Source organism: Copidosoma floridanum, unplaced genomic scaffold (genome assembly GCF_036245765.1).
Source record: "Copidosoma floridanum isolate Cflo_tuat_1 unplaced genomic scaffold, Cflo_Japanese_pri ptg000020l, whole genome shotgun sequence".
NCBI lineage: Eukaryota > Metazoa > Arthropoda > Insecta > Hymenoptera > Encyrtidae > Copidosoma > Copidosoma floridanum.
In genome coordinates, this window is record NW_028321897.1 from 434,382 (window position 1) to 461,999 (window position 27,618).

At 32.1% G+C, this 27,618-nt stretch overlaps 1 pseudogene; it reads left to right on the forward strand.

Annotated features, from left to right (window-relative positions):
• LOC111643988 (vascular endothelial growth factor receptor 1-like) lies at nt 1-27,618 on the forward strand (annotated as a pseudogene).

A 27,618-nucleotide genomic window follows, 5' to 3' on the forward strand; every position in this document is an offset into this window, starting at 1 on the left:
ATGCTCGATGACATAAGGGAGGCTGCAGACGATCAGCTGATCACGCTGCTTGTTGCTGTCGATTTTTCAAGGGCATTCGACTGTGTTGATGCCAGCTTGCTTTTAGTGAAGCTTGGGAGGCTTGCATTCTTCGACTCAGCGTGCGCATGGATTGGATCCTACCTTATCGGTCGACAGCAGGTGGTGTGAGACTTTAAACTTTTTGGCAGCTAACACATTCAATGGCATCGAGGTGTTGTACTACAACGTTTGATAACATCTCGTTCAATATTAGAAAAGTAGTCGTTCGATGATGTTGGTCGTGCTTCGCTTCCAAGTTAGAAGTTAGGTATAACCAACTTCGAACGCCAAGCGCTCAAATAATATTGAACGCTACGAGCTCCACGGTAGGAGCGCACAAGCTCAATGTTGGGCGCTCTCAGCTCCCAACATCGAGCTTCAAGAGTTCAACTACTTTGCACGCCATATAGCTTCGTATTCAAACTATATATATATATATATTAGTCTTATTTTGAACTTGAAATAGTAGAGATATAAAAATCATGTTTTATATCAATTATTTTATTTTATAATATAACACTGTGTAATTCTATTACTTAATAAAAAAATTTTGTAGGTATTAATTAACAGACCGTATAATTAAAAAATATATTTTTGGCCTATAGTATTTTTTAACTATTTTAACAGTTGAGAGCTACGAAACAGCAGAACTGCTGTACTTCCCACCACATCAGCTTTCGACGCCACTTGTATGGGAAGCGGCTCCGTCCACAAAATAAACGATATTTTAGATGCTTTTTCTAGAATTTTATCGGATGATTTTGCTAATTATTTTCCAATAAGTTTGTAGATTAAGCCCTTCTGAACACAAACATAGGTGTTTACATTTTTACAGTACAATGGATACTCGTAGATTGGCAGACATACGGCATTTTTACATTTTCTCAATTATCTTGTATGATATAGGTTAATAGGTTTTGAGACTTGTATGTAAAAAAAAAAAAAAACAATGAATGGAGGGCTCACAACTCTAAAATTTCTGCCTGAAAAGATACGTCTATGACTTCAATAAGTTGAGTAGTTATTTACGCAAAAAGTAATTGTTCGAATATTATTGTTCCTAACTCAAATTTTTATTTTTCTTTAGCGCTGCAAATCGCTGTTTTTTTTTTTAACTTCGTTTTTGTTTTTAGCCCTTATTTCACAAAAACTGTTATTTGGCAACGTTGGAATTTTTTTTAACAATGTTCGTACTAATGTATTTATTCAAAAAGTTATACATAGAATTTATACTATTTTTTTCCTACTTATTATGGTAAAAAATTCCACTGAAACTGTATTTAAAAAAAATAAAATTAGTTTTTATTTTTCATGATGTACATAGTATTTACTTCAAAAGTAAATCTTACGCATATTAAGTTTTTATAGATGAAAGCAAAACTAGCGTGTGCTCTGCTAAAGATGTAGATCCTATAGGACCATGTCTGGTGACACAGATAAATAAAGATTTGTATATTATCTACTAAGTATCATGTATGACACGTTTACATTGATTACTTACTTATAACGAAATAATGTATAATGAGGAAACTGTGAGAACTTTATACCCGTATAATTAATGAGGCATTGAAACACTATGTTGTATTGTATTATTTTTAAAAATTAAAGTAAAAAAGCTTTTGCGTGCATTTCATTAACAAAGATAAATTTGGGGTTATTGGATGTATATACATAACTAATAATTATAATATACCTAAAAACTAATAATCGTTTTATACAATTAAATTTTACATAATTTGTCTTAAGTCTAACATGGAACTACTATATATAGTTTAAATACTGTAGTACTGCAGTATATTTCATATGAGCTACATGGCGTGCAAAGTAGTTGAACTCTTGAAGCTTGATGTTGGGAGCTTAGAGCGCCCAACATCGAGCTTCTGCGCTCTTACCGTGGAGCTCATAGTGTTCGATATTTTTTGAGCGCTAGGCGCTCCAAGATGATCATAACTAACTTCTAACTTGGAAGCGAAGCACCACCAACATCATTGAACGACTACGTTTCTAATATTGAACGAGGTACAGTCAAATGTGGTAGTGAGAGAGTTTAACAGTTATCGTAAGATGAGAGTACCACAAGTTTGAAGTCTGACACTTCCATTTTTCTTTGAGTGCAAGCAGTTATATTTGATATAAGAACGTATATAGTTAGGCAGTGTCTTTTTTTTAAGTTAGCCAGAACCATTTTTAATTCTTTTTATTTAGGATTGCACGTTATTGTCATAAATAAATCTGGTTTACCGCATTTTCTCATTATAGCCATAGCATCTTGATAGTTTTGTTTCAGATAATGTAGTCCTCCAACATACGTCGATAGTAATATATATGTTTATAAGTAGTGACTTATGCAAACTTAATGTGATTCTAACATGAATATTTATAACATGGTAGAATTATGCAGACGTCCACATAATTCCACTTTTGTTCTCATAATAACACTTGCATAAATTAAGCTGGAAGGTTCTTATGTATTCGTCCTTTGGGGCTCATAAACAGGCCCTTGGGTCGAGTCATTCATGAAATTGGTTAGCCGTCTACCGTTTCGACCTCAAGTGAGCCCTCCTAATTCATGCCAAAAGGATAACAGGTGAACGATTTTCCTAATTTTTCCAACCTTGCATTAAAAGTTTAATTCTTCTCTTCCTCCCCCACCCCCCCAGGATGTGCCTTTCTCCGAAACCTCCACCACCCGTCATCGAAGTCGCTGCTCCGCACAATGGGCCGCTAAATGGCGAAAACCAGGAGGAAGACCCGGTTCCTGTCGTGGAGGGCCTGCCAATCCCGGAGCTCCTGGTTGGAGAGTCCCCCCCCCCCCCGATGGCAAACCTACCCCTGGTACCGGCGTTTGTGGCGCAGCCGGTGCCTGTAATGCAGGGGTACGTTGCCCACCTGCAAATAGACCACGCCCCCCCCCAGTGGGGGACTCCCGCCTGGGTTGGTGGATCCATGGCCTCCTGGCCTTCAGCAGTGTATGCTGATACGCCAGGCTGCTGAGCGTGGTTGGGTCCTCCATGGGGCTGATCTCCAGGTCTGCCACGTAGAGGTCACCTTCCTGGAGGGACCTAATGGCACCTGGTCGTGTTTGAACTGCCAGGGCAGTTCCTGATGGCTGGTTGTTCCAGTACTTCTAAATCGTTCGGTTATACTTTACGGTGCGGCTACCATTCTGCCCTCAGTGCGGGCGAAGTCCCCCGTGGGTGGGAGTGCTCACTGGGTGCCATTCGTGTCGTCTGACATATTTATGTAACCGGGAGCTGATATTAAGAGGCCTTATCTCGGAAAAGGGGAGAGTAACTTGAATAAAATAAAATGTAAATATGTATATATATACACTTGTTCTCATTCTCACCATCATCATCATCGTCATCATCGTCATCATCGTCGTCGTCGTCATCACTACCATAAACCCTCCCATTATTACCGGCATTATCATCATCACCTGGAGTACAAGATTGCCCTCTTCTGACGGCTCTCAAACAGCCTTATTGTTGATTGTAAGCCCCTCCTCGTCAGTTATCAGCACATCATCCTCATCATCATCACCATCATCATCATCGTAATCATCAGCATCATCATCAGCACATCATTATCATCTTAATCAGTACCATCACCATCACATTAAACTCTGTTCAGAGCTTCGCAGACTTATCACCCTGAAGACAAGGCATCAGTCTGAAAGCAACTGCAAATATATTAACGCCCCCTTTTTCATCCATCGTCGCATCATCATCATCATCCTTATCCTCATCACATCATCATCATCTACAAGTGGCTTACGTGACTGATGGAATGACTCATCCCAACGCATACAAGCCTGATTTTCAGAATAATGGGTCTTTTAAGTAAATAAGTGGCTTGCGTGACTACCAGCAGCACTCACCTCAACAAAAACAAGCTTGGCCTTGAGTCTACGGCCATTCATACCTTTGAAAGGATTTTCAAAACAACAGCTTTAATCAGAAAAATTCAAGGACAAACTAGGACAAACAAGTGGTCTTTGTGACTTTCGACACGACTTGCAGGGTATAAAAGGCATTGGATTTTCATGCAGAGGGTGAGTTGGAAATGAGATTATGATCCAGGCAAAGCTTGCGACGCTCTATTTTGGCAACTCCCTCCAAAAACCTACGGCAAGTATTTTCTCTGTTGTTGTTTCGCGATCGATCAGGGTAGCTGAAGTGAGTAATCACGTTCCTTAGTGTGTTCAAGATACCTCGACGTCATCTTCTGGGACAAATTCGGTGTTCACCACATAGGGACTCTACTTGTTCAAATAACCAAGGACCCGGACATTCAGCGACCGACCCAAGAATATCCGATTGACCTGGCACTTCCGTGCCTAACCAGATAAAGGACTCACTACCCGGAATAAACCAGAGGACGGAGCGCGCCATCTACGTCTTCGTAGTCTATGACCGTGAGCCAGGTTATGACAACGGCATACACGTATACGAATATGTATATGGAAGTGACAGACGACAGAAACTTGCAACGTTGCCCCGCGCTCGCACCCCCCTTACCGCTCTATGATTTCTCTCGCTAACTGTGATGAATGTCCTTAACCATCCATCTCATCGGTTAAATAAATTATTTAAATAATAATTATTTACCTTATATGAATTTTCAGAAAATGTGTATTATTACGTCATCTAGCAAAAAACAAAATTTCAAGCAAAAATATAATAGTTCATTTTTCGGGAGAAGCGCCTTAAAGGCTACCTAAGTTTAAATTACCTTGCCAAAAAATACATTTTCACTACCAATTCTTGAGATAATTTGTAAACCAAAAGACTACTTAACTAATAACGGCCACCATTAAACCAAGTCAGTCATTCAATGACAGACATCACGAGCGAAGTTGTTCTTCGCAACCCTGCGAATCCTAGTGATAAACGATCCTATATTACCCTCTCGACTCTAAGCATTCAACCTGGAATCACTGATCCTCTTCAAGGTGAACCTAACAGCTATAAAGAAAAAAAACTTATGCCAACGGGACAGTCTCCAACGGGCAAGCGTCACAAACCAATCTATTCACCTAAGATCACCAAAATAATTGAGTCTGCCAAAAAAAGGTGCGTTAGACACAATGTCTTCAAAGTTATACCAGAAAATGTTGGAAAAGAGCACGACAATTAGCTCCAAAGTTCAAAACTTTGTCATTTTTCTTCCGATCACTCTAGGGCTTCAACAGCATGCCAGATGAGATCACTTTGAGGTATAGATGCAGTCACAATTGCTGTAAACTTTAGTCAAGAAAGAGTTTACTTAAGAAACTCACCGGTCTTTTTTAGGGCCATCGGACGTCGAACTACATTGCCAACAAATATATGAGAACTTAACAAAGTTGGCAGAAAACAGCCTTAGGGGGTCACAAAAATTTTAAGCATGCCAAAAGTCGCAAGAGGGTGAATTGGAAGAAAAACTTTAAATGTATCTAATACATACAATTTTACTTAGGTGTCAAGAAACTGACGCAGAAAATTTATCGAGATGGGAACAGCAGCGTCAAAATCGACAAATAAAAAGTCCATTACCATGACAGATCGGTTTTTCATTGTACCCTCACAGTAATCTCTTAAATCTTTAAAGATCTACATTCAGTTTTTTAAATGAGTAGAAAATGTGTTTGTATTTTTGTGGTGATAAAAAATGTAGAAGTTAAGCTCCAGGACTTTGTTGCTCTGGTAATAAAGCTGTTAGATAAGAAAAAAAGAAATTTTTTTTTAATGTATTTTTTGGGAGTTTAAAATCTTAACAGCTGTAAAAAATAGCTCTTTTCGGAAATTATACGGAAGAAACTGCAAATCAACGGCTCCTTATGGCAAGCAATTATTTTATGGCATAAGAAACGCACGGTACTTTTCAGCATATTCATATTTTCTTTAATATTTACAGCTTATTATTTGACCGAATAAACTGTATTTAATGCGAACAAAAATATTTTTAATAAGAAGATTTTTGTTCTAAAAAGTGTCAGAAATAAATGTAAAATTACTTAGTGGAATCGTTTCACATTACATTTTAACACACTACGGTAGTAGACTATAGACTTTATGGATGTGCCACTTAACGTGTCTTTCGAGATTATAGAACCAAGAAAAAATTATTTTTCCTTACACCTCCGCCGAAAGTTCGTTCCATCTGACCCGATTTTGAGCTAGAAAAAGCCTCATATCAGTCCTGCCATATGTGCGCAGAACGAAGTGCGCAGATATATATAGTTATATATTCAGCACCGAGAAGCAGCAGTAGTTATACACTACATATATATATATATACGGCTAACGGAGTTATAACCTTTACAGTTTATACAACACAGAAAATCATTGGATATTTATTTACATAAATGATTGGATATATATATATATATATATATGTTTTTTTTTTGCACAATTTACATGTATATATAAATTTATTAATTTCATATGAACAGAGTACACAACACAAAATTAAAACTACCAAATTAATGTTTTTTGATCAGTTACTTTCACTTTAATGATTTATTTAGTATATAAATGTAGTATATACATGTCATATTACAAAAATAAACTATGAAATCTTTTATTTAATCGTATTATGCTTATCACAATTATAATAGTTATTGATAATAACCTGATTTATTTTGCACTTACGGATATAAACATTAGGATTTTTAAAATGATCTTTATAGGATCTATGATTCGAATTTAAACGGATTTCTCTTCCTCTCGTTTTGCCAGCACGACCAACCTGCACAAATCCTCGGCCCAATCTGATTCTATATAATATACTACAGTCTCGGCGAGCGTATATATATAGATATACCTATACACATGTACACTCATCTACGTGCATTTAAGTGGTATTGTTCGAGTGACCGATCGATCGACAATAATGCATAATGCACTAAATCTTTGACTGGATTTTTAAACCATCATTTTTAACAAAACTAAAACCGTGGTGACGAACTTTCGGCGGAGGTGTAAGGAAAAAAAGTATACGTACCACGGCCAAAAAGTGGGGCTACATCTGACCGCGCATTACCGGCCTCGCCTTCGGCTCGGCCGATAATATAGCGCGGTCAGTAATAGCCCCACTTTCTGGCCTAGGTACGTAATATACTATTGATATTAATAACGTTAGTACAGTGTGCATTGCTACAATTATTAATTTCTTCTCGGTAACATGTTCTGAAGATCTAGAAAAGAAGAGGGTGAATTCTGATTTGTAATGAGTACATAATATTGCAATGTGTTAACTTAAATTTTTATACTTGATATGGCTTTATTTGAGTTTAACATAATTTTTTTTAAATTTCAAAGAAAAAACAGATTAAATTATTAAATAATTATATAACAGCAACTAAAATGTGTATAAAGTTTCCAATAAAAAAAATCGAACTTTTTTATAATCAATGGTGATGATATAGTACATTACACCATGATGCAGGAAAGTAGCACATTCCCGTCCACGTATATACATTGCCTTCGTATAGTGGCAAATACGTGGACAAGGATGTTCTACTTTCCTGCCAACTGGCGGTATACGATTTTTCATCATACCTGGCGGGAAGCTTGCTACTCTCCAAATGTAAATCATTTAATAAATTTTAAGAAAAAATCAATTTTAGCACGTATAAAGATTCAGTCTGCTGCAGTCGTTCAGTTAATATGTTGGTTGTTACGCACGCATGCGCTTTTTAATCAAGGGACTTTAGAGGAACAGCAGCTGCAGTAATATAACTTTACCTTCATTTGATGCACTTTTGTTTGTATACCTCGTAAAAAAACATTGATACGTCTGCGTCGTGTACTAAGAGTTTTAAAAAGTCTTAATCGTACTTGTAATTACGTGGATTGTAACAACTCCTGAACAGATTACCTAAGATTTTTTCGTAAGTTGAGTTAATTTTTTTACGATTCTGTGTATAAACATAGTAAAATTCATGATATGCAGAGACAAAAAATAATGATACCAGCATGTAATGTAAGCCTCTGTAGAACGGTTATACAGATTTTACATGTCTGATTTTCGTTGTATTTCTTTTTCTCATAGTCAAAACGTCCTCTTCTAAAAAATTTGATTCGGACGGTGAGACAGAAAAAGTCATTATTATAAATTTTGAAAGAGACGCAAAATTCCATTGCTTCTAATTTATTGCCTAAAAAGTCCTGTGCTAGATACGAAGTAACTTGTAGGGCATTTATTGAATGGTGTGATCAAAACTAAGTTACAATGAATGTTTACAAAAAATGTTTGGCTTGTTTATTTTAGTAAATTGATGAAAAAATGAAATCCTCGTCCCTATCGGCTCGGTGGTATATGTTACGAACTATGCTACTACTAAGGCACAATATTCAGATTGAAAATTTTTAAAAGCTAAAGACTATCTTAAAAAAAAATTTTTAAAATACCCAAACTAACAAAGGCTAAACCTTTCACTGTGTCAAAAGCAAAAAAATTTTATTATTTTTTATTGTTAAGATTAGTGTTAAACAGTCTTCTGTCTTGTATTTTCAATTATAATGACAACAACTTATATTTAATGGGGTTGTGAATAAAATAATTTTAAAAATAACTAAAATACTTATGAGGAATAGAAAAACTTTTTTGCATGTTTGAATACATATCGGTTAAAAAAGTTACTTTAAGAGAGCTGCACAGGACCTTACTGCGCATTTGAAGCAGACGGAAATGTATGACTTCCTACCCCAAAATCAGGACATGAACGCAAACTTCCCGCCAGTGTATGATGAAAAAACTGTTTTTAGTCATTAATAATTTGAAATACATTTTTAGTAACTTTACTACTTTCATCTTCATTAATATTATTTTAATTTGTACTTCCAACTTCCTCTATTAAAGTAAATATGAATGATTCTAAACACTCTATAACTATCACGATACCTTTGTTTTATTCTATTTTATACAAGTAAGCTATAAAAAAAAAAAAAAAAAAACATTTTATGTACTAGTTTAAACTATATTTTTGAAAACTAAAGTTATCTTTTAAAACATTCGCTTTATAATTAACTTATATTTTCTTAACTTTGAAATTGATATCCTTTTTAACTTTCTTTATAATCCCTTAATTAAAGATTAAAAATTTCGTATAATATACTCATAATAAGTAGGTACTCATTTAAAAAAGTTAAAATTTAAGGCAAATTGCTATTAGAAACCAAATTTATAGAATTTTTAATATTTTATAGATTTTCTTAAACACATTTTTCCAATAAATGACGTACAATATACACTTTCTTCGAACGTATAATAAATCGTATCATTGATTTTTACTAAAAAATTTTCCAAAATTCAGTCAATCTGACGTTTATATTTTTTTATGATTTGGTATCTTATAAAAGCAGCTCTTGACTTGCTACATAGTTCAAATTATTGACAAGAGTAAAAATTTATTTTTTACTAATCAAAATCTTACTTTCATAAGTTTCAGAAATATTTTGCCTCTCATCAAGAAAATTCGTACATTGCTTTCATAAAAAGTTTTGGTCGTAAAATCTTCAGCAAGTGAAAAAAAAGTTAAATCTCATGATCTTGCCAACTCCTTATATGTATTCAAAAGATACAAATTGCTTTATGAAAAGAGTAACTTTCATAAAATGACCTTCAGGTGGGCCGCCTATCTAGGGCAAAGCACCCTAATGATAATAACTGCTGTAACTTACTCCAAGAAATTGTTGTATTTATTTTCGTCAAATCATCTTAATACATAACATCCATTTCAGAAAATGATGGGGATAAAGATAATTTATCACAAAAGAACATTAAAATTAAGGATAGTCAGCAACTACATAAAAAATACAAATTTTTTAAGTAGCAAGGCATACACGGATAATCATTAGTTTTACGAGAGAATTATTTACGTAAACTAAAAAAAATTTTCCTTACGTATAAATTCAATTACCGCATTACCTCACAGAAAATTTACTATGATGAAGTTATGCGGTATGATGTAGAAATTAAATTAAGCAAAAATTTGACTATTGAGTTAAGATTAGTTATTATAGCCAGACAAATAATTATATTTAACAAAACAATATCACTAACCATTTTTGCATATTATTTATTTACTTTAAAATATTTCTCAGGCTTATGGATTAAGTGTGTCATCACAAAGAATGTAATTTTACAATAGCTTGACTGCATGACGTAACTTTCTTCTGGTACCTCTTGTCTTAACGTGGTTGTTTTTTTGTTTTTATTAAACCATTGATAATGTAACTTTTCCAGCATCAGTACAATAAGGCTTAGTGGGAACTCGCATAAAAAAATTGTGAATGAGAGTATGACATCTTCCATAAGGTAAAAGTACGTATTATGGATACAAATTTTGATTGTTACGTTTCATCGACCAATATTAAATAAAAAAATAGTCATATGTTAATAATTTTTGATTTTAGTAGAAGCGCTATGCTCTTCTGAACAAATTGACATTTTTGAAATTAAATTCAGATGTAAAAAAATAATTTTATAAGCAAATATTGACACGATCAAAATGTCCATAACTATGGAATAGCTAAAAAGTTGTGTCCATATTTATGAGACACAAGTCCCAATTATGAAATTGACATGTTAATTAAATGGGCTCGTGCACTTCATAAATAGGAACATCACAAATTGCAGGTTATGTTTCAAACTGTCCGTATTATGAAAACCAGATTCGTAATAATATATTTTTCAATATAATAATGTTTGAAATTGTTTACTATTTTTGTTAATTTGATACGGTAGTATTATAGAGATTCTTCAGTATATTTTATTTTTATTATTAGAATTTTCATGCTTATTTAATCTTGAGTTTTCATAAAAGGGACATGTTTCACGAATAGGTACTTTTACCTTACCAACTTGATAAAATTTATTCATATTATTATTAGGTTTTCTTTTGATACTTATTTTAAATCTTGTAATAAGGCCGTGTTCAAAAAATCTAAGAATACTAAACAAAATTAATTATTATACAACTGTTACGAAAATTTATTCAAGTATACTTACAATTTATTTAAGATTTTTGTTAGTGGAGAGTTTTTCTTCAAGGCAAAACTCTCATATTTTGGTCCAGCTATAAAAATACTGGATAGTTCACAAGGGAAATTTTCTATTTTATTCAGCATTGAGCTACTTACATAACATGCCACTTTTTCATTGCAAACCTAAAAAAAATCATAATTTTTTATTTTAGAAACATTTTTGCACTTTAATAGGAACAAACAAACAGTTTCAGCCGATAAGTAATAAATTTCTGACGACCTTTGATGTAATGCGTGTAAAATTTTATTACACTTTTAACATAAGATGGATCATGATCTAAATTTTGAATAATATTTCCAATAATCTTTTAAAACATCTAGTAATATATTATTTGTTAACCGATTTATCAAACGGTTTTAAGAGCTTTTCTTCAAAAGTGATAAAAAACATTTAGTTTTAAAACTTGACTTCCTTCCCATAATTAAGAACCGAAAGTAGAAAACGTCTTCATTTGTTATTTAGAAACTTTTTAACATATTAAATGACATAATTGGCTCATACTTTGGGCGTACTTTTTTTATTTGTAGACGTTCAGTGCACCCTCAGTCGGAAGAATAGACCTTAAGTAGGGTATGTACAAAGAGTTTTTCAATCATGCTGGTTACTCTGGTGACATATGCCACCAGGTATGAAAATAATCATTCTTATAAACGGAGTTTCCATGGTTTAATGGTTTAGTTAGCATGATAGCTACGGATCTTTAAAAACTCCAATAGGTTGTGGTTTTCAATTATTCCCTCAAAAATCGCTGAGGGTTCTTTTAACATATTGTTAATAAAAAAAAACTCAAAATATGAGCCCCTAGTTTTCCTATTCTTGTAATGAAGACAACAGCAAAATTTTTCAGTTGTCGAGACCACCAGGGTTCTTTTGAGAGAAGCTAACCACTGACCGTTACATAGAGATCTCCTGCCAACCTAATTGTTGGCTGGAAAAGTGCATTTAATAGTCGATTCACAGTAAACGCTACCCAGTAGATATTTTATGTACATGACACATCTTGTCATTCGCTCTTGGAATTTTTTTGCTGAATGCAGTAATCTGATACTGTTTTAATAAGTTCTTATGATTTCAGCATGCATACCATCTTATGTAGAGGCTTGTTGCAGCGCTGATAAATAAACAAGTTATAAATATGCAAGATACACTATATGTTTTATAAAATAATTTGAAGATAAACTAACTTATTTTAAAACCATTCTTATTACGTAAACTAGGAGACACATATCAGATAGTAGCATGTCACTAATTTGTCTCATTTATGTCCACGTATCTTATTATGGCTTAAAAAATTTACACATATTAAATAACAATTCCTTGTTGCTACTGGTTGTCACAGAGAAAGTTTGCTGATCGTGTTTTAGGGATCAAAAAATACGTTATGGTTTCTCTTTTAACGTCTCACCGTCAGAAAAAGGGAAAAGGGCCTTAGCTGGCTTTGCTTTTCAGGAGAGTTGAAAATTAGGTGGGAAATAACACAGTAACTTGTGCATCTACGTAAAAAATGGTTACAGTTGGATGATTTTTAGTAAAGTTAATGATATTTTACTGCTAGATTTACCATGTTTAACTTTTTTATCTTGTATTAAAAAGCATGGAGTTTCTGTTTCATTTCCGGTCAGTGCAGGCTTGTATGCATGGACTTGAGTAATACTCAGTCATGTCGTAGTATAGCTACGAGTGGACTCATAGATAATTCACCTTTTTTTAGATGCACGTTGGTCTAAGCTTTTAGCGTTTTTTAGATAGGTGTGATGGGTTCTCTTAAGGAAGAAGAAAAGTTAATAGAGCCATTAAAAAAAGATCTCGAATATTATATGATAATTACTATTTCTGTCTAATTCAAAACTCCAAAAAGTAATATCGTCCGACTCTAGGAGACGAATTTTAGTAACGCTCAATCAACTAACAGGAGGTAATTGAATAATCATCCTCAAAAGATATATTATTATTTTCGTTTCATCAATTTGCTGGATAGTTAAAAATTTATTAAAAAATAAAAAATACTTGAAGATTATCATTAGAGTTAACAAGTAACAATCATTCGAACTACAAGTTTTAAAAGCTTGTAGCTGAGCAACAGATCGGTGGGGATGACTAAGACAGAGAATGTGTGGTACAAAAAATAAGTAACTTCTCTCTCCACATGTCAGCGACAATTAGCTTTATTGCTGTTTAACAAATCACAATCGGACACCTACACATAGTGGGTGACAAGGCGTAATCGCTTACCAACGTGTCTACTTGTTAAGTGTACAGTTCTTAAGTTTTACGTTTAACTACTGCAGTTAGGTACAATAATCATCTTACTATTCGATGCATTTATAAGGCATGTAACCTTAAGACGTTCCTCAAATCAATATACAGTGAAAATAGATAAAGCTAAGGTTAAGGGCTTACTTTTCAAGCATTAATTATTTATTGTACAAAGTACTGTTTTAACAAGTTAGACACACCCTGCAGTGAGCAATGTCGAGTTATCAAAGTTGGATGAACTCACTGACTCGTCTTGAGTGGACAAAATTACTTATTTTTTTTGTTACATTTTCAGGTATGTATTAATACATAAAAACACACATTTCCTTCTGTAGAACTTCAGTTCTTTTTGTAGAAAATAAGTTTAATATAATTATAATAATATATCTAATAGTAATACGTAAAAATAAGTTATACATAATTTTTATTGTCACCTCAAATTGTAACGTGGGCAGCAGTGCACTTAACTTTATGTTTTTAGTCTCGATCATTGACATATGCTTTTTGCACTACAGTTATGTTGGTGTGACAATTAAAATTAAGTAACGATATTGGGCTGGCAAATTAATGGAAAGTTTTTATGAAGCGAGTGTCACAGTTCTCTGTTTAATTACATCTATTTAGCAAAAAAAAATTATTTGCCATGAAAGATCATTAGTAGGATCGATGCATAACAAAGACTAAACCTTTAAATCGTAATCAAATAAAAGGGTATTTGCTGTAACTACGAAGATACCAAAAGTATAAGTTGCTTAAAAGAATAAGCAGTAGCACTGGTGCTACGATGTTGCTGCCAGATAACGCTTTGTAACTATCACTCAATTTTATAATTTCCAATTTTGAGAAAATATGTTAAAATTAAAATGTAGTGATAGTAGGATTGTGACGTATTCTCTTTTATTTTATTATTTATTAAAAATGCTACGATTTGTTGTTGCAATTTGGCTGACTAAATATATAGCTTATTATATTATTTATGCATGAAACTGATATTAAATGAAAAAAAATTTGTTTCCGTAAGACAATTTTTTTAATTTGATGTCACACAAATGTTACAGTAACTTATTATGAATCTAACAGAACTGGAAATGTAGAGTTAAACTTTTTGCTATAATAACGAGACTCAGAATACTAATGTCATATCCGTTCAATGGGCTATGCCATGTTGATCTCATAGAAAAAACACTACTGAAGCAGAAAAAAGTAGAAGTATTTTTACCTAAAAAAAGTCTTATTACTCTCTGATTCAATTAACGACCTATTTTCGACAAGATAACATTATTAGTCGTGAAAACATAGTTTAATATGAGAAATGTACAAATATTTTAGATCATTACTGAATTTTTTCAATGATTCCGTAAGAAATTGGGACTCAACAATATTTATCAGTAATTATGAACTCGTTTACTTTGCAGTGGGGGCATATTGAGTTTAAAATACAAAACGTATAATTGAAGGTGGCTTGGGTGATTCTTATTGGAATGATAATAATCTCTAAAATTTCTAAATTGTGTTAACAAAGTGTGCGTTATTCATTTGTGATAAAAAAATACTACAGTTAATAACTTAATTTTTTAAACAGTCACTACCAAAAACTAACTAATTTAACACGCAGACTTAAGGAATTTATGACTAAAACGACTATAACTCTAAATGTAAATGGTAAACCTCTACAAATGACAACTGTATTTGCACTTTTTCTCATAAATAGTATTTTAGAATTGTAAAAATACCATGTCCACCACTTAGATTTTGAGAAAACTAAAAGAAAAGTAATTTATCGTCTTCTTTGTTTGCACGGATAAAAATGGTGAGTTTTTATTATTAATGTTATCAATATTTTATAACTCTTGAGGCCAGTACGACTCTGAAATTCCAATATGCGACAAATATCTTCAATAAACAAAGAATATTTTTCATAATTCATAGAACCTTAAAGGGACCCTTGCTTAGTACGGCACCAAACGCCCAAGCTGCCTCAACAAAACAACTGCTTCAGTGTTTAAGTCGCATAATTGATTTTTTCGAACAAATTATTCTTATTCCATAAGAATCGTAATTATGAGCATGTGTGAAGTTAAAAAATATTAGGTTGGGGAAATAGTAATTTTTTCCTGTTTTTCAAACCGAATTTATCTACAATATATACACTAATCAACGATATATATGTGCTATTTTTATCGATTACCTTTTTCCAGTTTTCTGGTAGAACCCTAATTATGTCACTATAGAACTTCTGAGGTTTTTGGGTGAATAACCGAATCAAGTGATTTTTGCAAGCTTCTTTTAAGGCCAACATTACACTACTAAGAAAGTTCTGCGGGGACTGAATCAAATGGTAGTCAGACGGGGCGAGCTCTGGGCTGTGCAATGAATGGATTACAACTTCCTAGCCAAGTTCTCTTAATTTTGGCCGAGTCACTAAATACATGTGTCGTCTAGCGTTATCGTAATGAAAGACAATACGTTTCCGATTGCTCAATTCTGCGCGTTTTTTTTTTTTTTCATTAACTGCTGCAATCGCATTAGTTGTTGACAGTACAGAGTCAAATGGATTGTTAAACTAGTTTCAAGCAGCTCCTAATAAATAATTTTTTTCCAGTACCAGAAAACCCGTAGCATCTCCTTTCTTGGTATCAATACGGGCTTCGCAACCGTCTGTGAAGCTTCTCTGGGCTTTGACTACGACTTTCATTGCACAAAAGTGTCAAACATGATCCACTTTTCATTACTCGTGATCATTCGTTTCATAAATGGCTCGAGCTCAATTTGTTCGAGCAGCGATTCACGAATGGAAACTCGGTCCGTTAAATGATTCTCTGTTAATTCATGAAAAACTCCTGCATCAAGCTTTTTTATGGTATCCGGCCTTAGTCTAAATATTTCAAAACTACTTTACAGTTTATTGTTAGTTTCGTAACTCTGTTGTGAAATGAAATATGTCGGTTTACCTCAATTTTTTAATGAATTTCATTAACTTCTTTGACGTTTGGCCGACCAGGGCGAGGTTTATTGCTAATATTGAAATTTCCAGAACATAAACGAGTAAAATAATTCTGACACTAGCAATCACTTCAGCACTCAACTCTATAAACATTTTATAATTTTTGATGAGCCTGCACTGCATTTTTTCATTTTCGAAAGTGAAAAAGCAAAATATGACGAAAATGATTTTCTGGAATCTCCATTTTCAAAGTGCAATAATTTTTGCTTGAGTACACAAACTATACTTTTATATCTACAATATTCTATGGACCGTTATCTTTTGTTGTGTAGTTCATTGGTTTAAAAAATATAAATTTTGGTGTTCGATAAAAGTCGTAAGATATTCATGCACGCAAATTAACAAAAGAATGTATAAAGAAAAGACGATCAGAATGTATGAAAAAATCTCTGGTTTTTTGCGCATACAACTTTACTCCTCACGAAACTCTCGCTCTGATCGCACGTCACAGTAACCCTAAAAAGAAAATTGAGATCAACTTCAAGCTTGCGTTGATCATAAGCAAACACCGTCTCCGAGAGAGGCATTAACGATATTTCGTGGCAACGAAAAAAATAGTCCTGCCTGGCCAGCAGACTCGGAAAAGCCGAGCTCCTTGCTCGCAATCTTGTTCACGTTAAATAAATCTAAGCAACAGATTCAAGGCAACCATAGTTCCTGACAAGGTACAATTATTATTTTAAACACCATAAACTTACACAAATGTTAATTCACTTGAGTATATTTTGTTATTCTCACCCATGATTTACTAATGTACAACCCTTCGACATAATAAATCAGGTTTTTTGCCGAAAGGCTTTTTCCTGCAATAAGCTTCATTTATTTTATACTATCTTGTTTTAAATACTCAAAAATCATCCCTTAATTAAATTTAGAATGCGACTCTTGACCCCTAGGGTCCAACTCTCTACATGGCATTTCATATTTAATTTGAAAACAGCTGTGCATTCTCCGTTACACCTTTCAAATGCGCTGTACTATGGCTTTATTAAATAAGTATTGACGCGATCTGTTGGGAAAAACTAAAATTACTTTTTTCCTAATCTAATATTTAAGTATCAACTATGCTTTTAATGACAATCTACCTTATTGCAGTGATAAGATAGGAACACAACTGAATTTTCCAATAATTCAAAACTAAAATTTGAAAGATATACATAGACAAAAAACAATTGGTTTCTAAAAATATTACACTTTTGATGTAAAATATAAAAATATCAGTTGATAGGAGTCAAAAACTATAATTTTAGCATATTATTAAAGAAAGTAAGAATTTTCAGATAAATTTCAAGTGATGTTAAAGTAAATGAATATTTTTGTTCGTACATTCCTAATGATCACATAGTCTAACAAGTTCGTGTCTCCTTTTTTACTTAATACTCTAGTAATTTTTGATAAAATATTTTACATGTAAGTTCCCCTGTATGCATTACTGGACTGTTGAAACTAATTCCTTTTTCAAAGTTTTTTATATTTTTGGGTGTACTACAGAATAGTAAAGTTCTAAAGTTATACAGATAAGTAATATAGACCTTCTTTTTTACTATTCTTTTGTCAGATATAAGAGTTAAATGTTTTCTTTACTTAGTAAAATTGTTTATTCTATTTTTTAAATATTGTTAAAGTGTACATTTATTCAAGTATTGCAAATTGAGACTTCTATTAAAAATTTTATATTTTTAAATTAATTTGCCATCTTTTAAATATTTTTTTTTTTTTTTAATAATTGCTCTAGTCCTTAGAAGTGTTAAAAAAAAAAACATTAAGAATACTGAGAATTTTCAAATCTTTTGGATCTCTTACCAAGAACCAAATGTACGACTAATAAGGCACCAAGATCTTGAAACTTATAAACTAACGTAGAATATTGTTTGACAGCATAGTATGATGAAAAAAGAAAAATTACATCTCCTAGTGCACGAATCAAAGAAAGCCTTAAATTATAATATTAACATCCTGAGTTTCTCCTAAGGTGTCAGATGAATGTGAACTGGGACTCTTTATTTTTTCTGTTCTTACTTACTTTTTACGAGAGTAATGTATTATTTAGTGTTCGCACAGAGTGTACAAAGTCGAGTTTTACGATGAAATCCAAAAAAAATCACTTTTACAAACTGATTTTTGTGCACGATCATGCAAAGAACTATGAGCTTCGCACACTCATGTTGTAAACTGTTTTATTCAAAGAGTGCGCATACTAATTTTTACATTCGTATCATTATTCTTACGTTTTTGCTCAGAAATTTAAATATACTTACTAAATCTGTGCACTCGTTACACAATATACTATTCTTTCCATAACTTCACAAGTTAGAGTGGATGCAGTCATTTTGTTTTTCAAAAACATGACCAAAAAAAAAAAAAAAAAATGCTAGTTGAATACACATGCTTGTCATGCTGGAATAGTGTGCATTTCGAACATGCGATGAGGGTTCTTAGTTAATTGACTCTTAAGTCAAAAAAATAGTAAAAAATTCATAGAAACAAGAATAGTGAGTCAAAAATTTCAGTACAAATAGTTGTCAGATAATAGTAGTCTTACAGTTTTTATGAGACAAAAACTCAGAGATCTCTGAAGATCAGGTGTTTGCTTAGGTTTCTTAGTTATCATCCAAATTGATAGTTCTATAAGTACATGGTTAACTACCTTAAAATATATTCACTTTTTAGTTATTAAAGTAAACTATAATCTGATTACGAAATAAAGTTTTTACTATAACAGTATTTTCAGGCTGTCATGGATTCAAACCTCAGCTCCTTCCAAATGTCACTGAATTACAGATAAACGAGGGAGAAATGCTGAACATTACATGTATGAGTGATGGATATATTAATTTTTATTTTCCTAACAGCAATACAAAGGGTAGGGTAAGTTGGATGACTTTACTACCAAATTTTTGTATTGGTTATTCGAAGATAAAACTTTAAATAAATGATAACAATTAATTTTTTGCTTAAAAAAAAAGACGATTTCTTCGGCTGATATAACACCAAAACACAGGAGCACTCACAAGACATTTATAAGATCATCAGCTGTTTTTGGAGACACTGGGTGGTATTGCTGTGCTGATGAAACCAAAAAAATAACAAAAATGACCTTCAAGAACTACAACGATCCATATATGAGCTGGATGTACGTTTATGTTAAATGTAAGAAAATTACTAAATTTTTTTCTTTTCTCAAAAAAAAAACTTTTTATTTACAATACTACTGATTTGTAAGTCCATTTAAAAAATGATAAATTTTCACTTGCAGCTAATGAAAATCCATTTGTGCATGTTAATGAAAAAGGGAAATATTTACTTGCTTCTAGTTGTGATGGATACACGGTTTTTCCGTGTCAGACGACTTCCCCTGAAATTAAAGTTACTTTAAAAGAATGGCAAAAAGTAATATAATCTATTAAACTATTTATTTGTCAAGTGTATATTGTAACATCTTTTTAACTTTTAACTATCTAAGGTACTTAAACCCAGCAAAAAGATAACTTTTGATCCTAAGATTGGTTACATCGTTGAGGATACAGAAATTATAACCCTGAATGTATTTACATGCTCAGTAAATCAAAACAATTCATCATACATAATAAGAATTAAGGTTTTTTTCTTCTCACATTATTCATGTATAAGTAAGCCGATTGTAAAAGTAAATGGTCCAAAAGACGTAACTATTGGCTCGAAATTAAGTATTAAATGTTTCGTCAAAATCAGGAGGGAAGCGCTTTTCAACATTTTTTGGAAAGTTCCACAAAATACGGTAAAATTCAATATCCTAACAAGTATTAAAAAATTTTCATAAACACTGAATTTGCATAAAATATTTTTAATACATTTTTAGGCACGACCAATCTATGTAAGTGCCTTATAATTTTGTCAGAGCAAAAAATGTAACCACTTATAGCTCGTCAATTTTCAGTATATAATAAGTTTTTAACCTAGTATTAGGGAGATGTGAGTTGGTCTCATAGTATAAGTGTGGAAGTATGAATGTTTATCATCAAGTTGTTTGGATAACTCAAGTTATTATGATTCAAGTAAGCAGAAATTTTGTCTAAAACTTCGAGTCAGATGTCGAAGCTGATGGTTCACATGTGGACAAGCTTAGTTAAAAAGAAAAATTTTTATAGTATTTTTAGGGCAGCGCTCGTAGACAAAAAAACCAATTTCTTTGTAGTAACTTTTTTCACACACATTTTTCACGTACGTATTCTCAAACAGTGTTGTAGATCTTATTAAAATAAAACTTTTTTGTGTTATACACTTTGCTCTAGATCGCAATGCAGATGCTCTATAATGCAAAATAGACGTATATACTATTTCTGTAAATTATAGAAATAAATTTCATTTCTACAACAAAATTTCAATTTCAAAAGTTGTAGAGATCATCAAAATGAAACTTTTATATAGTAAGTTTTTCTTTAAAGTGCCGTCTTAACGATTTAATCAACAAAAATTGTTTTAGAGTAGCCAAAAAATTATTTTATACCATATAATTTTTTAGCGACGAATTCTTGCACAAAATGCTCAATACGGAAATTGTAGATCTTTAGAAAATCTACTTTTTTGTATCAACTAATTCTACCATAAGTGTTATTGTATAGAAACATAATCCAAAAGAGCGTTTTAAAATGGCTGAAAAAGTTTTAGTTAAAATTCATAGTTAGCATATTGATACCAGCACATAGTTTGATATGATTACGGAATACATTAAAACTGAATCCTGTTATTTGAATAACACTTTTTGCTCTGTCACCTCGTAGACTGGTCGTGCCTTACATGCAAGACGTAATGTTTTGCGTAAATTGTGCCGGTTGTTTAAATTATAATAACGTATATAAATTAGACCTTTAGGATAATTTCGAACACTGCTAAAGAAGTTGTGGAAAAGTATGACGAATTTGATATAATAACATCTGAGCTTATTGTTAACAATGCCACTTTTGGCGATCAAGGAAATTATGAATGCCAAGTGAAATCATCTTTCAATGAAACAAAAAGTTCTAATTTATATATTTGCGTGTATGGTAAGTTGTGGACCCTCGTTTTTTATTTAATTATAAGTAATGATCAAAACGTGCTTACCATTTTATTTTGACAGATTCTAACAACCCATACCTTAATTTGTCATCTGTTAATAAAAACGTGTACGGCATCTATGGTGAATCTGTAACTTTTGTGGCTTACGTTACTGCATGTCCGACACCTAAATTGAATTGGTAACACTTACAACTTTTTAAAAAGTTCAACTGATAAATTTAGGACTCACCATCTATAATTAAAAAGTTTATTACTTTTTAGGGTAGACAATAATGGGAGAAAAGTTTATTCTTACGGTCAGCGCTACTCAATATTAACAAAGTACAATGATTCGACAAGTAGCTTATGCATCAAGAGTATTTCGACCCTCGATGATGGCATATTTACTTTCACAGCAGAAAATATTTCAGGAAAAAAGAACACAACGTTTTATTTTGTAGTTCTTGGTACACTAAAAATCACTTTCCACAATCTCACTCACACACACACTTAGAAATTATAAGCATTTAAAACTGCACAGCATTTAAAAATGTGAATAAATAGACAGTTTATTTGCACTATTGAATACTAAGTCCCACTAGTCCAAAATATCTTATCTTCTGAAACTAAAAGCTGAAATCATTACACCACACGTTTAGAATCAGCACCATTTGTAGCATAATTCAAAATATGTCATGCATGAAAATTAAAAACACATAACTCAGAATGTTTGCTTAACGAACAAATTGTGTCTGTTATAAATTTTCAAGAAGAAGTGTTCAACAAAATATGTGGTATAATAATTATACCGTTTATACTAGATTTTTAACTCACCCTATAAGAGAACATATTTTCTAATATCAGATTTAGTGTTATAGTGTATACGTGGGTACAAATAAGGTCCACAAAATCACGTTTTAAATAGTTGTAACTTTACAAGTTTTTAGCATTTTTAATATTATGTACCATATTTTACCTCTTTTAATATATTTGGTTGATAATCCCATCCTTGTTTAAAAAAATGTTAATTATATTTTTTTTGGTTGTAGGCAAACCAAAGGTTAGGTTTGACACAAGATATATTCAAAATTACTACAACTTTAACGATACTGTGACGTTTGCTTGCTTTGTAAAAAGTAGATTAAATTTTACCACATCGTGGATACAAAAGTCTCAAAACGTAGAAAAAATATTGAAGACAGAGGTAAGTTTAATTCAAAAAGTAATACTTTATTATTATTGATAATTTTGCACAGTAATTATTTGTACTAAAAAATTGTATAACTTAATTTATAATAAAGTTTTGGGATGGTACTTAAATAAATGACCAAAATAGTAATACGGAAAAGGAGTTAACAGTAACAATAAATCTGCAACTAGAGTGTACAATAAAGTGTATGGCATGCAACAATTATGGATGTACTGCAAAAAAACAAGATATTTATATTACGGGTCCGCATATTTCAAGAATGATTTTGTTTTAAATTTTAAATATCATAATTTTCAGTCTCAAATTAATTTGTTACATTTGTTTTTTCTTGTTAAGATGGAATTCCTCATCAGGCTTTTGGAATCATACAGCCTAAAACAAAATTTTATAAAGGTCAAAATATTTCTATCACATGTACAGCCGTCATTCGAGAATTTTCCGAGGCTCTGTGGTACGACGATAAAAACATAAAAGTTTCAGGTTCTGGTTAGTTATAGATTCATGTAATGATGGCACTATACTAGATTTTAAAGCAAGTACTATTCATCTGAAATTAAATAATCTTGATTTTATGTTTTAGAAAGAGTAAACGTCACTTTTAAAAAAACTAACTATACTCACCGTGCTACTATGATGATTAGTAATGTGAGTCGTTTAGATGAAAAAGATTATTATTGTATAGCAAAGAAATTTAAAAAAAGAAATCAAGACAAATATTCTCTAAAGATCAACGGTAGGATCAAAAAAATTAATTTGTAAAACTATCACTCAACAAACTAGTTTTATAGAGAATAGATATTTATTGACATTACCCATGACCTTTAACTTACAGTTCCAGCTTACTTCGTTCGTAAAAATATGAATAATGATGTAATAACACGGTTGGAAAAAGACCCTGAAAATCCTATTTATTTATTCTGTTACGTTTGGGGCATACCTATACCCAAAGTTATGTGGTTTAAAGACGGGACAGCTCTGGATTCCTCAAAACAATTTAGTTTGGAGGACAGAAATCAGAAATTAATTATAAGATATCTTTTGGAAAGTGACAGTGGTAACTATTCGTGTGTTGCAGAGAATGGCTTTCAGCCAATAACTAATTATCAAAAAATTATTGTAAAAGGTAATAATTGTCAATGTATATGATAATACCTTGTTTTTCGGGATACAGAGTAAACAATTAATTAAAGAGTCAATCTTATACCGTATTATGTTATAAAAATTTTTGTGAAAAAATTAATTCTTGATTAGAAGCTTATTAATATTAATAGCTTATTTTAATAAAGTTATCTGTGCTTCTTAGAAAGGACTTATTCATTTTTCCTTGCAAGAAATTGAAAAATCGTATTTTAGTAACTGTTGAAAAACTACTTTAAGTTAGACGTATTAATTTCATAATGTTTTTAACATAAATAGAGTTTAAGAGTTTTTTAATCACTAAACTAAATTTTTTTTTTTATTAAGAGATAAAACATTATTTTCATGAAAGAAATTAATTCCGACTTTAGGAAATACAAAACTTCACGATTGGGTTGGAATGACAGTGTGGTTTATAACAATTCTTACGTCTCTTCCATTTTAGTTTTATTTAAAAGCATAGTATGGAAAGGTAACTATATTATTGTGAATATGACGAAAGCTCATATAATTAGAAGACAAAACATGCCATTGACTAATTTTACCATTAAACGTAAAAAAACTTTAAGTTTAGAAAAAAGCAACTTTCAGAAAGTGGTCCAACGCTTTTTGAAGAAGGAGCACTTCATCTAATAAACTCAGAACTACCAATAGACGAGCAAGCAGAACTTATTCCGTACAACAGAAGATGGTAATTTTCTAGAGAAAAATTAAGATTAGGTAAATGATAATGAAATCGTCCCGTGAGAAGATTATTAGCATCAAAAAAATTATTGATAACTAAAATCTCTTTATTATCTAACTATAGACTAACAATTGGGAAGTGGAGCTTTTGAAGTTGTATTTAAAGCAGAAGCTCATGAGATAATTGCTAAAAAGTCTAGAACAACTGTGGCTGTGAAAACAGTTCGCAAAAATGCAGATTTAATGTACATCAATGCACTGGTGAAAGAGTTGAAAATCATGATTTATCTAGGACAACACTTAAATGTCATAAATCTTCTGGGTGCGTGCTTAAAAAACATAGCTAAACGTAAGAACTAACATAAAATTGTAAAAACTATCTTTGAAAAACAACGTCAAAAAAATGAAAAATTTTAAGGTGAACTTTTTGTAATCGTCGAACTCTGCAGATTTGGAAATGTGCAAGGCTATCTTATACGTCATCAATAAAGTTTTATCAATCGAATTGATTTGAATACGGGTAAAATCAATTTATCTATTGGAAAGATTATTGGAGGTAGTATTTTAACACCAAAGTATTACTTTTGTAGAATTATTAAGGGTTCAGAAAAAACAAGTCATTTTCAATTCTTGGAATTTTTCTGTTGATACGATAATCCCCGTTTCTTGTGTAAAGATTATCAAAACTAGACAAAGTGATATTCCACTTAACCTTTAAGATAATTTTAAAAATGATATAACCAAACCACTACACACTTGAGAAGGCTCTTGCAACCTACTGACAGAGATAATCTCTGCCTACTGACGCTTATTCTGAGAATATCGGGCTAACTGGTTAAAGTCATCAAGTAGCAGGCAACAGCGCGTCTTTACATACATTTAATATAGAGACTTTTGGAGCTACCTTCTTGTACCATAAATATCCTAATGTTTTCCATACCAAGATAAATTTTACTAGTAAAAATCTGAAAAATCAGAAATTTTTCTTTAAAATATTGACATTTCTGTCGAAAGAATATGCTGTTACAGTTAGAAGATTACAAACAAGATTGAAGGTATTCAAGCACGTCTCTGTAAGTATGATAATACGTTAACTTTGGCATTAAATATTTTTAAATATTTTATAACACATAGATGCCGTCAGATTTATCACACTTTTTTAAAGAATAAATTACTTTCCAACACGCCGTATGTGGGGAGTCGATTGCAAGCCATCTGTTATGACTTTAAAGCCCATGATTTACACATGCGACTCACAGCTCCTGATGAACACTAGTTCAAGTGCGTTTATTAGATGGCTCTTAATCTCGTATCCCGCGTAGGCGCGTACGTTTTGTCAAAAAATTGTAGACACCACACGTGCGACTGGTTATTTATGATTGACGCACGCGTATCAGTTCACACACGAACGCCAACGAGTCGCAATTCCCAATATCGCACTAGTATCATAATGTACTATTATACTCGTTGAAGACCCATGCAAGAGCCTACTTAATATGTTTAACTTCTGAGTTTTAAAAAATAATTGAACTTAATTCATAAGTATCTTGCGCAAAGACTATTAAAATTAAAGAGCAATACTTTTGGTACAACCTTAATTTTATCATTAATAAGAACCCTTATAGTCAACCGTAAGTTTGGTGTATTCAATTTCGGCATTTTTTACACGATAAAAGTCTTAGACATTGACTGAATAATTTCAAGAAACATGGTAAATTTGTTTCTTATTAGGATAAACTGAAGTTACTCGTAAAGTTTTTGCTTGTACTTGTATATGTATCGCTGTGTAATACATACGTGTTTAATACATACACCAATTTTTTTTTGAATAAACCTTCATTCGCATTGCCCAACCATTATAGCCATTCAGGGTCTGCTGCTTTTGTGGTAGTAAAAAAACTCCTTATTGCTACATAAATTCGTAATGTACGTCGAACAATATCCATTCACACTCATTTACTCATATTTTTTCTATTTTAATGTTTAAAAAAAAAGTTAAAATACTGAACTAGTAAAGTTACAAAACTTTTGCAAAAAGTAACCTTAAATAACAGTAGAATGCAAAAGATTGTCTCAAGTGAAAAAAGTATAAATACGATTAACAAAAATAAACAAAAAATTTTGATTACCTATGAACTGCCATATGCTAAAAATTTTGATAAAATTTTATTTTTTTTATCTAAAAGGACAAGAAATAAGGCAGAACCTGTTTCCGACTACGACACAATCTCCAGCAACAGTGATTTAAGCAATATGACTAAAATCTACTGTACTCACACTCATGACTTTTGCAGCGAGTCTAGTGATAGTTCTAATAAAGATGACATGCAGCCAGGTTGGCGCTCCAATTACAAGGGGGACTACATAGATAGAGATTTCGAGAGTCTTTGCACACATGATCTTCTTTTATGGGCCTATCAGGTGGCAAATGGCATGGAGTATCTCTCTCAAAAAAAGGTAGGTGTATATTTATATTATGCATACAAGATTTTTCGTTCATCTATTCTCGATTTCACACTGACTTACATCGGTGCACATTGGCATATGTGTTTTATAGGTGATACACTGTGACTAGGCTTCAAAAAATATTCTACTGTCAGAAAACAACATTGTTAAGATTTGTGACTTCGGTTTGGCAAAGGCATTGTACAAGGACGAAAATTATAAAAAACAACACGAAGGAAAGTTTCCGGTCAAATGGATGGCCATCGAGTCCATCAGGGATGTGGTATTTTCCACAATGTCAGAAGTGTGGTCATTTGGCGTAGTACCTTGGGAGTTTTTTTCTCTCGCAGAATCACCTTACTCAAATATGAAGTTTAAAAAAGTTTATCAAAAACTTATCGAAGGCTACCGAATGAGGCAACCTAGCTATGCTACCAAAGAAATGTAAGTAAATGCTGCTTGTGTGTGAGAAGCCTAGTCAGAAAAACTGTTACTCTACACTCTTTACTTGTATTTTAGCTACGATATTATGCTTAGTTGCTGGGAGGAAAAGCCAATTTTAAGACCATCTTTTACACAACTGGTTGAAAGCATTGGCAAACTTTTAGAAAATGATATTAAATTACACTTTCTGCTACTATATCATAAGTATGAAAACTCAAACGTAGCGAGGTATTTAGAGGAAAGAAAGGACCACTTGGCCGATGTGTCACCACCAGATTACGAAAAAAGTCTGTCAATTGAACATAACTCCGTTAACATCAATCCCTAA